Raw genomic sequence first — 13,016 nt, 5'->3', positions numbered from 1 at the left:
CTAGGGACTATTTCTCGGGATTTCAGGTATCCCTTGTTCCTTCCCACCCCCTGATTTTTCTTGGGGTTTTTTCGGGATTTTACTCTTTTTCTGTTCCATCTTAAAGGAAAAAATTACTTCTTACCTGGACTTTGCGCAGAGTCCTCTAAGTTCCTGAATTCGGTACCGTTTCGAATTTGTATTTAATATGTTACCGGTAGAGTAGCCCTCGCAGAGGACCGGTCTGGGGGTTTCCTTCTGGTAACTGCTCTCGAAGTTCTGACTTTTACCTGGACTAAATATGTCCGAGACTAGGGGGCTTACCAGTCCTTGAACTCGATAAAGGACGTACCCTTCCCCCTAACCATCCGCAACCGATTCCCCGAATTTCTCAATTTATTCGTGCTTGACGTGTGGGAAAAAAAAATTAGGTTTTTCTTTCGCTTCCCCCGTGACCGACCTCTTCCCTCGCGGGAGAGAGGAACTGCGATCTTGGGGTCCACACTCGCTTCGTGACAATATCACGTCTCACACACACGCTCGGTCGCCCTCACTCAACCACACAATACTTACGGTCCGTTTTCCTGCGTGGATTCTTCGTGCACGTAGATTTTTATGAGTGAATTACTCTGCCGCGGCTCCGGGGATCCCACCCTGGGTCCCCCCCGAGTTCCCTGAGAGCTCGTTTTATTTCCTTTTCTCGATCGGGGTGCTACTTTAAATTAGGTTCGTTGATACGATTGGTCCGCGGGATACCCTGTCCGGCCAGGCCGCTAGAAAAATTAGCAGGGCGCCTCCTGACCGAAAAAGGGGTCCGCGGTACCCCAAATCGCATCACGTCGGGGTCACCAAACTAATATAAACAAAATTGCCCAATCAAAATTAATAAAGAAATGACATTTATTATGCGACCGAAATATCAGTTTCAAACGCCACGATCGAGAAAAACAGGACCGAGCCCGGGGTCGGAGCTGGGTGAACACGCATAGATCTGATCTCTATCGCATCAGACCTCCCAAGTTCACCACTGCTGCTTTGGCTGGTCCCTTCTTATACAGTTTTTGGGCAGAGCCCGAATTAATTCTATTCTTCTCGTATTCATTAAGTTTTCTTGTCCCGGAGTTGGGCCGCACAAAGCCTTTCCTGGGTCTGATGAATTGTCCATCCTGGGTGATGAGTGGGCCATTTCTGCTGATGGATGGGCCATCTCTGGTTCCTGGAATAGTTATTTTTAGTTCCTGGAATGTCCGATTCCTTATCAGATGCAATGTAGATATCAGAGTGTGGTGATCAAGTCGTCATGGTGCAAATGTCCCGGTGATAAGATCCAACCCCACCTAGGTGGAATCCTCACTTATTGTGAAAGAAATACTTTTAGTGTTGTGAAATTTTTCTCTCAGCCAGGCTGGTGCAGGGATTTAGAAACTCGGTCTCTGTAGGGTCTAATTATATTTCAGTTTTATATATAATAGCACGAATTACATATTTTATTTATAACACTATTAAATAAAATACATCAATTTTTTGGCAACAACATCTAACCTCATTTGGTTTTAATCTCATTTCTGGGGATATTTTGAACCTTCTAAGTTCTTTTCGGTTTATGCACAGAGACTTAGTTTGCTTTGCTTTTCTGGGTTTAAACTGGATCGTAACACCCCTTCAATGGCATCACTCCCAAGGAGTTGGCATATGGTGCTGGCGCATGCTGTACAAATTTCCACCACATGCTTTATGTATACTGGATGCTGTCTGGATTATTAGGGAATCACTCATTATGTGTGTAGTGGGTTGACCCGGGCCAGATGCCAGGCACCCACCAAAGCAGCTCTCTCACTCCCCTCTGCAGCTGGACAGAGGAGAGAAAATATAACAAAGGATTCATGGGTTGAGATAAGGACAGGGAAAGATCACTCATCAAATGGCATCATGGGCAAAACAGGCTTGAATTAGAGATATGAAATGAATTTATTACTAACAAAATGAGAGCAGGATAATGAGAAGTAAAATGAGCCCTTGAAAACACCTTCCCCCTACCTCTCCATCCTTCCCAGCTCTACCTCCTACTCCAGTGGTGCAAGGAGGCAGGAAATGGGGATTTTGGTCGGTTCATCACCCGTGGCTTCTTCTCCCCAGGGTGTACCTTTGAAGGCCCTTCAAATAAATACCTACCTTTATTCCCTTATTCTTGTCTAGTCTCTGTTTTTCGGTGGCCACTTCAGGCATCACGCTGCTCAGGGAGAGGAGTTGTTGCCCTGCTGCACCATGGGGTCCACTCCCCTTCCGTGAATGGGGTAAAGCAAAAACTTCAACTTCCTCCGCATACCCTGCAGGAAACTGCCCCCCCCCCCCCCCCCCCCGAACCACTCCTTGCCGCGTTCATGGCCATGATGTAAAATGAAACTCCACCCCCTCGTCTCTGTACCCAGGACATTGCCCACCCCTTATTCTATACCATTAAGATCATGCCCAGATTTTATACCTTTCAACTGTATACGTATGCACATACAGATAACTATATACAAACACAGGCAACTTGTCCAATGTAAGTCCATCTCATGAGCAACGGCTCTCTGCGAACTGCTGCAACTGAGTCCATCCCACGGGCAACAGTCCTCCCAAAACTGCTGCAGCATGGGTCACTCTTCCATGGGCTGCAGTCTTTCAAGGACAGGCTGCTCCAGCATGGGAGCAAGGCCCCTCTCTCTATGGGTCTCCCACAGGGTCACAGCCTCCTCTCAGGCATCCATCTGCTCCAGCATGGGGCTCCTCCATGGGCTGCAGGGGGATAGCTGCTTTACCATTGTCTTCACCACAGGCTGCAGAGGAATCTTGACTCCGGTGCCTGGAACACCTCCTCCCCCTCCTTCACTGACCTTGGTGTCTGCAGAGTTGTTCTTCTCACATGTTCTCACCTCCTCCTCTTCTCTGTCTGGAAAATTACAACTGTGCAACAACTTTTGTTTTGATTTCTTATTAAATATGTTATCACAGAGGCATTACCACCATTTCTAATTGGCCCAGCCTCAGCCAGTGGCACATCCATCTTTGGAGCCACCAGGGATTAGCTCTGCCAGACACTGAGGAAGCTTCTAGCAGCTTCTCACAGAAGCCACCCCTGTAGCCGCCCCCCCCCCCCCCCCCCCCCCAATACATTGTGAGAAGACTACCTCCAGTGCAGCTAATTCCATCAGGCACCAGATGCCTTGCTCCATGGTGTTTCATCCATCTTGGTGCACTGAAAGGTCAACTTTGCAAGGGTATTTTCCCTCACACTTGACAGGAGTCTCCTCTAGAGGCTGAGAGTTTATGGTCTTTTCCAGATTCCCTGGTCAATGCCTGCATTCCGGGACAGGGATCCCAGTTGCTTGGTTTCATTACAATCTAGTGCCATACCATCAGCTGTGACATCCCAGCATCAGAGCAGCCAAGTCAATAGGGGCTCACCTGGCTGGTGGCTGTAATCTTTCCACATATGCAGCTCACCTGGGTATATGAATTGGGGGATTATCTCTGGCCCTGCCTCTTTCTCCTGTTCTGAGGGCCTTGCTTCCTCTTCATCCATCACTAAGTTAACTGATTTGGTCTTGGATTTCTTCTTCTGTATAGGGACAACAGCTAATGGCACAGGTTATTCCTCTGGTTCAGCTGCAGTTTGAGTGGCCACAGTGCCTGTTGCTCTGCTTTCCTCCTCCTTCCCCTGAGGGTGCTGTACAGTAATGAACAGTGTGCGATAAGCAGTAGCCAGGGCCTAGCACATGGAATAATTTTGCACCTCTCTGGAACTGCCACAGCAATTTTTTTTCAAATATTCTGCCACTTTATCAGGATCCTGTATGTGTTCAGGGATGAACTTTCAAATCATTGGAACAGAATACTCCTTCAAAAGCTGGCCCATTTTCTCCCACATTCCATGCCACTAAGGACTACCCACCCCCAGGGCAGGTCTCTGGACAACTTCCAGAGAAATCGCTGTCTTGACTCTAAACAGGGTGTAGACAGCACTGAGACCTGGCAGACTTAGCAACAAAAAGATGCTTTCCTTAATATGCAAAGATAATTAGAATTCTCAAAAATTGTTGTAGCAGACCTGAAGGAGGAGAAGTGGGGGAAAGGCTGGGAAAAATCATGCTCTCCTGTTCCTCCTACAGGTTGGGTATGATTATTAATCAATTCCCAGAGGTAGCAGCCAAGGCTAGGACAGGCAAACAACACTGAATATACATCCCAAATCACCCTCATTACCCTTGATATTATCATGTCATAAACTGATGTCACACAATACAGCAACAAAACAATCTAGATCCCTCTCCCTACTTTGACAAATATTATCACAAGGAGCATATATGGGAATATACACTGGGCTAACTACCACACCCACATGAACAAATCAAGCGACATTGTAACCAGGGAGTTTTCTACCCAGTACAGAAATGCTTCGAGCAGAATTGTTATTTCAAGTTCTCTCTTGAGCCTCACATTGGGCGCCAATTCGATGTACTGATTTTAACACCAGCAGGGAAATTAAACTCCAAATAAGCCACTCCCCTTCCCCCACCCCTTTAGGTAAGAAGGGACAATAAATAAGAGATTATAAATTGAAATAACAAGTCGCTAAGAGCAGAATAATGTAGATACAAAAATGCTGCTAGCAAGGATTTTCTTGCTATTTTCTAAGTCTGCGAGAGACTTTTCTCTCTCACAGAAGAGGTAGCAGAGTTATGTAAACAACCAAGCCACCTGCAACCTTGGAAAGTCTTGTTTATGGTACAGTAGAAAAATATTTTGACAGTGGATGTTTTAGGATTTTAGCCAATCACCCCCAAGGGGTGGCTAATCCTTTGTCCAATTAGATTATGAAGAAAAAAGTCTATAAAAGAGTTTGTAAAATAATTAAATACATCAATCTTTCTGCACAATTCCTGCCTGCTGGATCTTCTCTCCTCCTCCTCCCTACGGCTGCAGGACACGGTGATATACCCTAGGGCCTAGGCCTGCGGTAATACAATAACAACAGCAGTATTAATAGCAAAAGTATACAAAACAGAAGGTGTTTTATCCACAAAAGGGTATTCACCACTGGGAACAAAAAAAAAACACTTCCCGAAGATAGTACCACATGGTGTCCAGACAAAGGCAATATGGCAAGGAGAGCTCCCGTGGGTTAATGTTCCCTCCTGTATTGGGTCTGACTGAGATAGAGTTCTTTTTTCTCCTTAGCAGCCCTCACAGTGGTGTGCTTTGCATTGAGAGCTGGAGGGTGTTGCGGTGAGCTATGATTGGCCGAATCACAGAGACCAAACAGTCCAGTGGTTTGATCCTTCCACAGCCGAAAACCCCTGAAATTACAGGGAGCACCACAAAAGCCCTGAGCATTCATAAGGCTGGGAAAAATACATAAATCCGTGCCTTACCTTTTAGCTGCATATCTCCCTTCCCCCATATCTGCTTTCCCAGAGTGACCCAGGGCAAGCTCTAATTTCTTGAGCAGCTAATCGGCCCATGTTACTCCTCCCCGCCTACCCCTTCCTCCATTGGCTAGCACCCCCTAGCTGATGTTTCATTGGTTACTGTGTGTTTTCCACGCCTGCTTGTCGGGGTACAAACTGCCTCGCCCGGCCGTGTGGATTTTCTCTCCCCCTCCCTCCCCCTCCCTCCCCCTCCCCCCCCCTCCCTCCCCCTCCCCCCCCCTCCCCATGGGCTGTTGCCCTGGAATAAATTCCCTTCTCCCACGTGAGGCCCTATGCTTTTTCCTACCTCCGGAGCCGGGTGAACCCCAGCCGGCGATTTGCCCGCTCCCCTTGCACGCCGCGATCGGGCTCCATCTCTCCGGCTCAGGGCAAGCAGCAGTTTGCACGGTACCAGGACAACGCGCTAGCCACAGGACAGTACTGTTGCAGAACGGTGTCGATAGCACACCAGTGTTTTGGCTACTGCTGAACAGCACTGTCTCTCTAACATTCTCTTCTCCCAACAAGGGGGCTGGGAGTGGGCAAGGTCCTGGGAGGGGACACAACCAGGCCAGCTGACCCAAATTAACCAAAGGGAAATTCCATACCGTATGACATCAGATCAGATATAAAAGCTAAGGGAAAGAGGCGGAAGGGGGGATATTCATGATTCTGCAATGTTTGCCTTCTGAAGCAGCCGCTACATGTGCTGAAGCCCTGCTTCCCGGGAAGCGTCTGAACATTGTTCGCTGATGGGAAGTAGAGATTAACTTTCATTCTCCTTTGCTTATGTGCGCACAAACTTTCACTTGTTTTTTCCTTTACTTTAGTAAACTGCCTTATCTCAACCTATGAGTTGTTTTCCATCTTATTTTCTCTCCCCTGTCCTGCTGAGAAGGGAAGTGATACAGTGGCTTGGTGGGCACCTGGCACCCAGCCAAAGTCAACCCACTACAGTCCTTTTTGGCTCCCAAATGTGGGGTGAAATAGAGGCAGTTATATAGATAGAAGTATTGCACGCTATAGTAAATGGTAAATAGTAGTTATTAAGCAGCAGGCTCCTGTGCAGCACACGGCATTTGTCAGCTGCATTGCTTATCTCTTTATTTTGCTGAGTTTGGGAACATGTTAACACAAACAATGACAATGAGGCAATACACCTCCTTCTCCTCGCTGGAGGTGGATGTGAATGATTTTATAATGCAGGCTCCCACCGTCTTTGCTCATCCTTATGTAAGCTGTTTAATACTGTAAATATTATTAGCTAATATTGTTGGTACACTATGGAGTTTATGGAATCTGTTGCCATCCTGGTGTAAGAGAAAACAAATTTTAGGTGAGGAGCTATTGGAATCTGCCCTGAGGCATTCAGTTCCTGGGTGGCAGGGTACGTGGAAGAATTTGGGCAGGTTTTTAAGGCAGTCATCACCTCCCATTACCTGGGATTTTAGACCTGAACAGGTAAACGATGCTAAGAAACTGACACATCAACTAACAGAAGGTGCATTGTGGAAATACTCACAGCTTTTTACCGGCTATGCTGGTAGTTCAATGCCTTAGAAAGCCTCGGGCAGCCTAGCATTTCAGTAGCTCTGAAAGCAACAAATGGTAGCTGCAAAGCTGATACCACCAGTAGAAGCAAAGAGGGAGAAATACAGCCTTTGGTTTGCCTAATTCCTGCAATTACAAGCTTTCAAACAGAGACAGACACGCACAGATGTTCGCAGAAGGATTGCAAAGCCAAAGAGGGCGGGCCCCCTCTCGGGTCCTTCTTTTATTCGGAGAAGGGGAAAGGGGAGAACTGGGGGCGGACCCGGGGTGACTGGCCAATCAGACACTGCTAAAGAGTTTGAGTTACATTTGGTTTTGCCCGCGCTTGGAACAAAGGAGTTCAGAGCACATGGCAGAGGAAAGTCCTGGCTTGTCTTGGGGAGGGGGAAGGGAAGCTCAGAACAGGCAGCAACAATGCATTGCCTACCCCAATGAAAACCAGCAGCTTCTTGCCCTGTACCAGGGCCTGGTCTGTGCTTATGGAGCCACTGTTCAGTACTCTCAGAGGACTGTAGTTGAGGCAGGAACCCAAGCTGCGTTTGAGGACACTATGCCTGAGACAGGGACTCAAACCCCAGCAACTACAGTAATTGCCCCAGTGTGGGAGACAGAAGAGTAGAAACTCCTGCAATTAAAGGAGGCTTTGATTTACAACCCTGGAAGAGACTAGGTCTGGCTTAATTGACAGAAATTTATAGACTTTAAGCAAAAGGATTACAAACTTGTGTTCCTATCATTATAAGTAAAATTGTACACTGGGTGTTTTGGTGGAGGATTTTAAAATATAATAGTGTGATTTTATATAGTTTAAGTTAAGAATGTAGATGGTATAAGAGAGACATCTGTGTGTACGTGACATGAGAAGTTATTGGTCAAGACATAGCTGCATTGCAGTGAGAAGTGCCACAGGTGATAGGTCATAAATCTAAAACAAAGTGTTGTTTTAAGTATCTATTGGATTAGAAAGTTATAAATTACGATGTAACCCTAAATCTTGTGACTAGTAACCATTACTCGGAGGTGTTGTAAAATCTCACGCCTCGACTGATGCGTTTGTTACTTTAAACAATAAATTAGTGTAATTGCATAGTCCCATCCCTTAAAGTTATTTTCCTCCGACATGTGAAAGCGCGAGAAAGTGACACCCCAGTAGTGAAAAGAAAAACATGGACAAGGTGAGTTACAGGCCTGTACCATCAATTAATAAAGGAGTGTCCTGGTTTGAAAGACAGGTGTCTGCCAAGGAAGGCGGGAACCTTCCTGGTATGGAAAATATGACCCCCTCCTTCCTTATTAGTATAACTTTGAAATTAAGGGGCTTTCAGGCAAAGATATGGGAAAAGGAATAACAGTTCTTTACTAGAATATATATATAGATAACAAGACAGACAAACAACCAAAACCACAGTGTCATGGTTTGACGCAGCTAAGCATCAAGCACACGAAATCTGTTCTTTTCATAAGGGGAAAATAAGAAAATATTGAGGAAAACTAGAGAGCTGCGAGGCAAAACAGGTTCTAACTTAAACTGTTGTGGTACAAAGAAAGAGTTTTATTACTAATAGAATTAAAAGTAAAAAGAAATAACAAGAAATTAAAGCAAACCCTCCCCTCCCCCCCAGCACTTCTCTCCTTTTACCCAACTCACACAAAGGGTAACAGAACATGGGATTTTAGTCAGTGTTGCAGTTTTTGAAAAGTCTCTTTTGTATGCTTAAGGAAAAAAGGGTTTTCTTCTGCTTCACATTGTTATAAACATATATTATAGTATTGGCTTCTCGCAAAGTATTAAAGTAGATATTATATAATGTTAGAAATGCTTTTTGCTGTGTGGATGTAGTTTTCTCTCTTTTTAGCAAGAATGTTAGCAAGTGTGAGCAAGTAAGATAACCTCCAAGGGAGCAGAGGATGAGGCCCAAGGAGCTGCTAATCAACACTTTGTCCAGAGAACAAAAGGGCCCAAAGGCTACTCCACCCGGAGAAAGGGCAGCCAGGAGGGTCCGAGAGCCGCTATCACCGCTCTGCCCGGGGGACAAAGAGGCCCAAAGCTGCAATCAGCCCTGACTGTCTGGAGAATTAAGAGATCCACCCTACCATCGACTCTTACCTAGCGGGCCCAACCCCAAGAATCAAAAGAAATAAAACCACAAGGCAGAAGACTACGCATGCTCTAAAAAGGCGGACCCAAGGAGTGGCCATGCAGATCAATTCCTGGAAAAGTTTTAATATGAATAAAGAACAGACAGTAAAAATGGTATAAAAAGGACTCACCTCGAGCATCAGGTGTGCTCTTGGCAGAGCGCCAAGGCACCCGGCCGTTATCCCTTTGCTTTATTTTATGTGTCTCTTATTGTCTTTATATGAAACTCTTTAAATTCTAACAGGAGAGTGAACCTCGTTTTTCACAATTGGGGCCTCGCCCGGGATCTACACCTCGCCTCTGAAAAGCGTGGGAGGATTCAAGAAGCGAGGGTAAGGCGCCCCCTGCCCAAATTGGCATGGACCCTTGCTTGGCATCCTCTGGCGCAGTTTGGTGGCAGCAGGGCAACACCCGGAGGACAAGAAAGACACAAAAATAAAGCAAATGAAAGAGAGCGCTCTCGACAAAAATCCCACAGACACTGGAAAAGCAACAGGACTGGTAAGTATTGTCCAAACAAAAAGGGGGTGGTTACGGGAGATGAGTGTGTGTGAATGAGACGCGGACTGGTTGTCCCAGATCTGCGAAGCGAGTGTGGCAGTCTCTGAGTGCTGCGGTTCCATCTTGTTCGCGAGAACAGCGGCCAGTGAGGAGACGAAGCGAGAGATAAGAGGAGTGAAAGAATCTCCCGGGGGTGACTGGGACGGGGTCCCAGGGAAGGGGTTGCAAAGTGGGAGCTACCCCCCCCATATGCTGGGTTGAGGAAAACTCCAAGAGCACCAAGGGTCAAAAAGTACCCCAAGAGAAGTTGGGGTTGGATGCTAGCAGTGCTGGGTTGAGGAAAACTCCAAGAGCACCCAGGGTCTAAAAGTACCCCAAGAGGAGTTGGGGTTGGATGCTAACAGTGCTGGGTTGAGGGAAATCCAAGAGCACCCAGAATCCTAAGGATTATTTCATACCCATGGGTGGATACTAACAAGTGACTTGAAAGAGGTACCTTATTATTCTGTTGTGAGTAAGAATGAGTGAGTGAATAAATATTAAAAAGGAGTGAATGTGTGAATGAAAGACTGTGTAATTAAAAGTTAACTTTGTTTTTGGGGAGGTGGGCTGTAATAAATTTTTTTTGGTTTTTTGTACCGTGAAGGGGTGGGTAGTACTTTACAGCAGTGAAGATTGGTGTTTTAAAGGAATGAATTAGTATTTCAAAGGGGGGGATAAATTGGTATTTTGAGTAAGTTGGAATAGAGAACTCCTGGAAAAATGGGGCAGCTACCTGGTAAAATAAGTTCAAGAGTGCCAGAGGAGATACCCCAAGACAGTCCCCTTGGGGTCAAACTTGCGAACTGGGAAACTGATCCTTCCACAAAAGGAAAAGATAAAGTAAAAATGATTCAATTCTGCATGAAAGAGTGGGTAAAAAAGGAAATCAGATCTGATCATGTGTACTGGCCAAAATATGGGTCTGATGAGGCATGGATTTGCCAGGCTCTAAATGTATTTGTAAATTCAAAAGAGCCATCTCACCCTGAGGAGGGAGAATATGCTTCTTGCTGGACAGGAATTACAAAACCTCTGGGAACCAGTGTCTAAAATATCAGAAACCCCAGAGGAAAAGCAAACAGAAGAGAAAAAAGGGTGGGACCCTTTAGAAGTATTGCCGCCGCCAGCACTAGGAGTTGCACCCCCCCTCCCAGCTCCGGGGCTTCCCCCGCTGCCAGGATCAGGAGCCGCACCCCCCCTCCCAGCTCCGGGGCTTCCCCTGCTGCCAGGATCAGGAGCTGCCCTCCTCCCCCCGGCTCCGGGGGCCCTTCCCCCGGCAGCCCCCCCTCCGCCGGCTCCGGGGGCCCTTCCCCCGGCAGCCCCCCCTCCGCCGGCTCCGGGGGCCCTTCCCCCGGCAGCCCCCCCTCCGCCGGCTCCGGGGGCCTTTCCCCCGGCAGCCCTCCTGCCCCAATGGAGCGGGAGGGGGGGGGGGGGGGGTAGCCCTGCCCCCGCCCATGCCAGGGATCCCACCCTTCCCGGGAATCTCGGGAATCCCAGCAGCCTCAATTGAATCAAGAGGAACGTCACACGTCCCGGCCTCAGCCCCCACCTCTCCTGCCTTGAGAAACCCGGCTTTAGTGCCGGTCCCTGCCTCCTGTGCTCCGGAGTATTTGGCTTCACTGCCACACCCCACCCCCACCCTCTGCACCGTAGGATATTCGGCTTCAGCGCCGGACTCTGAATCTGCCCCTCTTCCCCAGGGGAGTTTGGTGCTTTCTTCCCAAATAAACCCTCTTCTTAACGAAGGAGCACCATACCAGAATACAAGAGGTGCCATTAAGGCTCAGAGGCAGCCCAACAATCCCTCCATTGCTAAACAAACAGAGGGAAGCCGAGAAATTCATTTATTTCCATTAAGAGAAGTACCTATGGGAGGAGGGGGAACCGGCTTTGTGAATGCTCCTCTAACCTCTACAGAGGTTAGGAATTTCAAAAAGGAAATTAAAGGATTATTAGAAGACCCCATAGGTACAGCTGAACAATTGGACCAGTTCCTAGGTCCCAACATTTTCACTTGGGAAGAAATGCAATCAATAATGAAAATAATATTCTCCCAAGAAGAAAGAGAAATGATTAGAATTGCTGGCATAAAAATTTGGGAAAGAGAAAACCAACAAGGTCCACCCGGGGATCAGAAAATGCCCATTACACCTCCTAACTGGAACCAAAATGATGAAGCTGGGAGGGGACATATGAATGATTATCGTAACTTGATAATCAAGGGGATAAAAGAAGGGGCACCTCGAGGACAAAATGTCAGAAAGGCCTTTGAGGGGCAGCAAGGGAAGGAAGAAACCCCGACTGAGTGGCTGGAGAGGCTCTGAAAGAATATGAAACAATACTCTGGGATAGACCCAGAGTCCCTAGCAGGGCAAGCCCTGCTAAGAGTTAACTTTGTCACACATGCCTGGCCAGATATTAGGAAAAAATTGGAAAAAATAGAAGACTGGCATGAGAAGCCATTACAAGACCTAGTAAGGGAAGCTCAAAAAATATATGTCCGGAGGGATGAAGAAAAAGCCAAAGTGGAAGCAAAGATCATGATAGCCACTATGCGAGAGAGTACCTTCCAAAAAAATCTAAATCAAAAGCCCTCAGGTAACACTCCTAAACGTTCAAGATACAGAAATGGTGGAAGGGAGAAAAATAAAACCTCAGCACAATCAAGTTTCCAAGAACAACCCAGGGATGCCTGTTTTTATTGCAAGGAAGAAGGGCATTATAAAAGGGAATGCCCCCACCTGAGGAGGGATCTGAAAATATTTCAAGAGGCACACACAGAAGAGAAATAGGGTAGTCATGGGCTCTATTTTTTGGGGGATAAATACCATCTGGAGCCTGTGATAACTTTAAAAGTAGGCCCCCAAGAGGAAGCATTAGAATTTATAGTTGACACTGGGGCAGAAAGGACTTGTGTGATGAATATTCCAAAAGGGTGTGATGTAAGTAGTGATATGGTAAAAGTAACGGGAGCAAAGGGGGAAGGATTTAAGGTCCCTGTCATTAAAGATGTGGTTATTGAAGGGGAAACAAAAATAGGGATAGGGAATGTTTTGTTAGTTCCTGGGGCTGGCAGCAATTTATTAGGAAGGGATTTACAAATCCAGCTGGGGATTGGGGTCATACCAGAAGAAGGGAGAATGACGGCCAAAGTGTTAAAACTTAGCCAAGAAGATGAAAGAAAAATTAACAGAGAAGTTTGGGCTGGGGAAGGGAATAGGGGTGGACTAGATATTGACCCCATAAGGGTCACAATTGAAAAAGAAGAATGCCCCATTCGTGTACGTCAGTACCCTATATCTTTAGAAGGGAGAAAAGGCTTAAAACCAGTAATAGAAGAATTAATAAAGGAT

At 46.7% G+C, this 13,016-nt stretch overlaps 1 long non-coding RNA gene across 2 annotated transcripts; it reads right to left on the bottom strand.

Moving 5' to 3' along the window:
• Positions 1-2,409: 2,409 nt before the first annotated feature.
• LOC309584654 lies at positions 2,410-5,429 on the bottom strand. Of its 2 annotated transcripts, none has more exons than XR_014227255.1 (3): positions 5,394-5,429; positions 3,466-3,688; positions 2,410-2,925 (listed from the first exon to the last, which is right to left on the bottom strand). It is a non-coding gene; the product is annotated as an uncharacterized lncRNA (long non-coding RNA). The 2 variants fall into 2 exon arrangements; XR_014227256.1 differs by having other exon boundaries at positions 2,410-2,911.
• Between the last annotated feature and the right edge of the window lie 7,587 nt (positions 5,430-13,016).

The sequence above is a fragment of the Coloeus monedula genome (assembly GCF_965178545.1).
Source record: "Coloeus monedula genome assembly, chromosome: W".
Lineage (NCBI taxonomy): Eukaryota > Metazoa > Chordata > Aves > Passeriformes > Corvidae > Coloeus > Coloeus monedula.
Note: the sequence above shows the minus strand (reverse complement) of the source record. Positions and strands in the feature narration are given on the sequence as shown.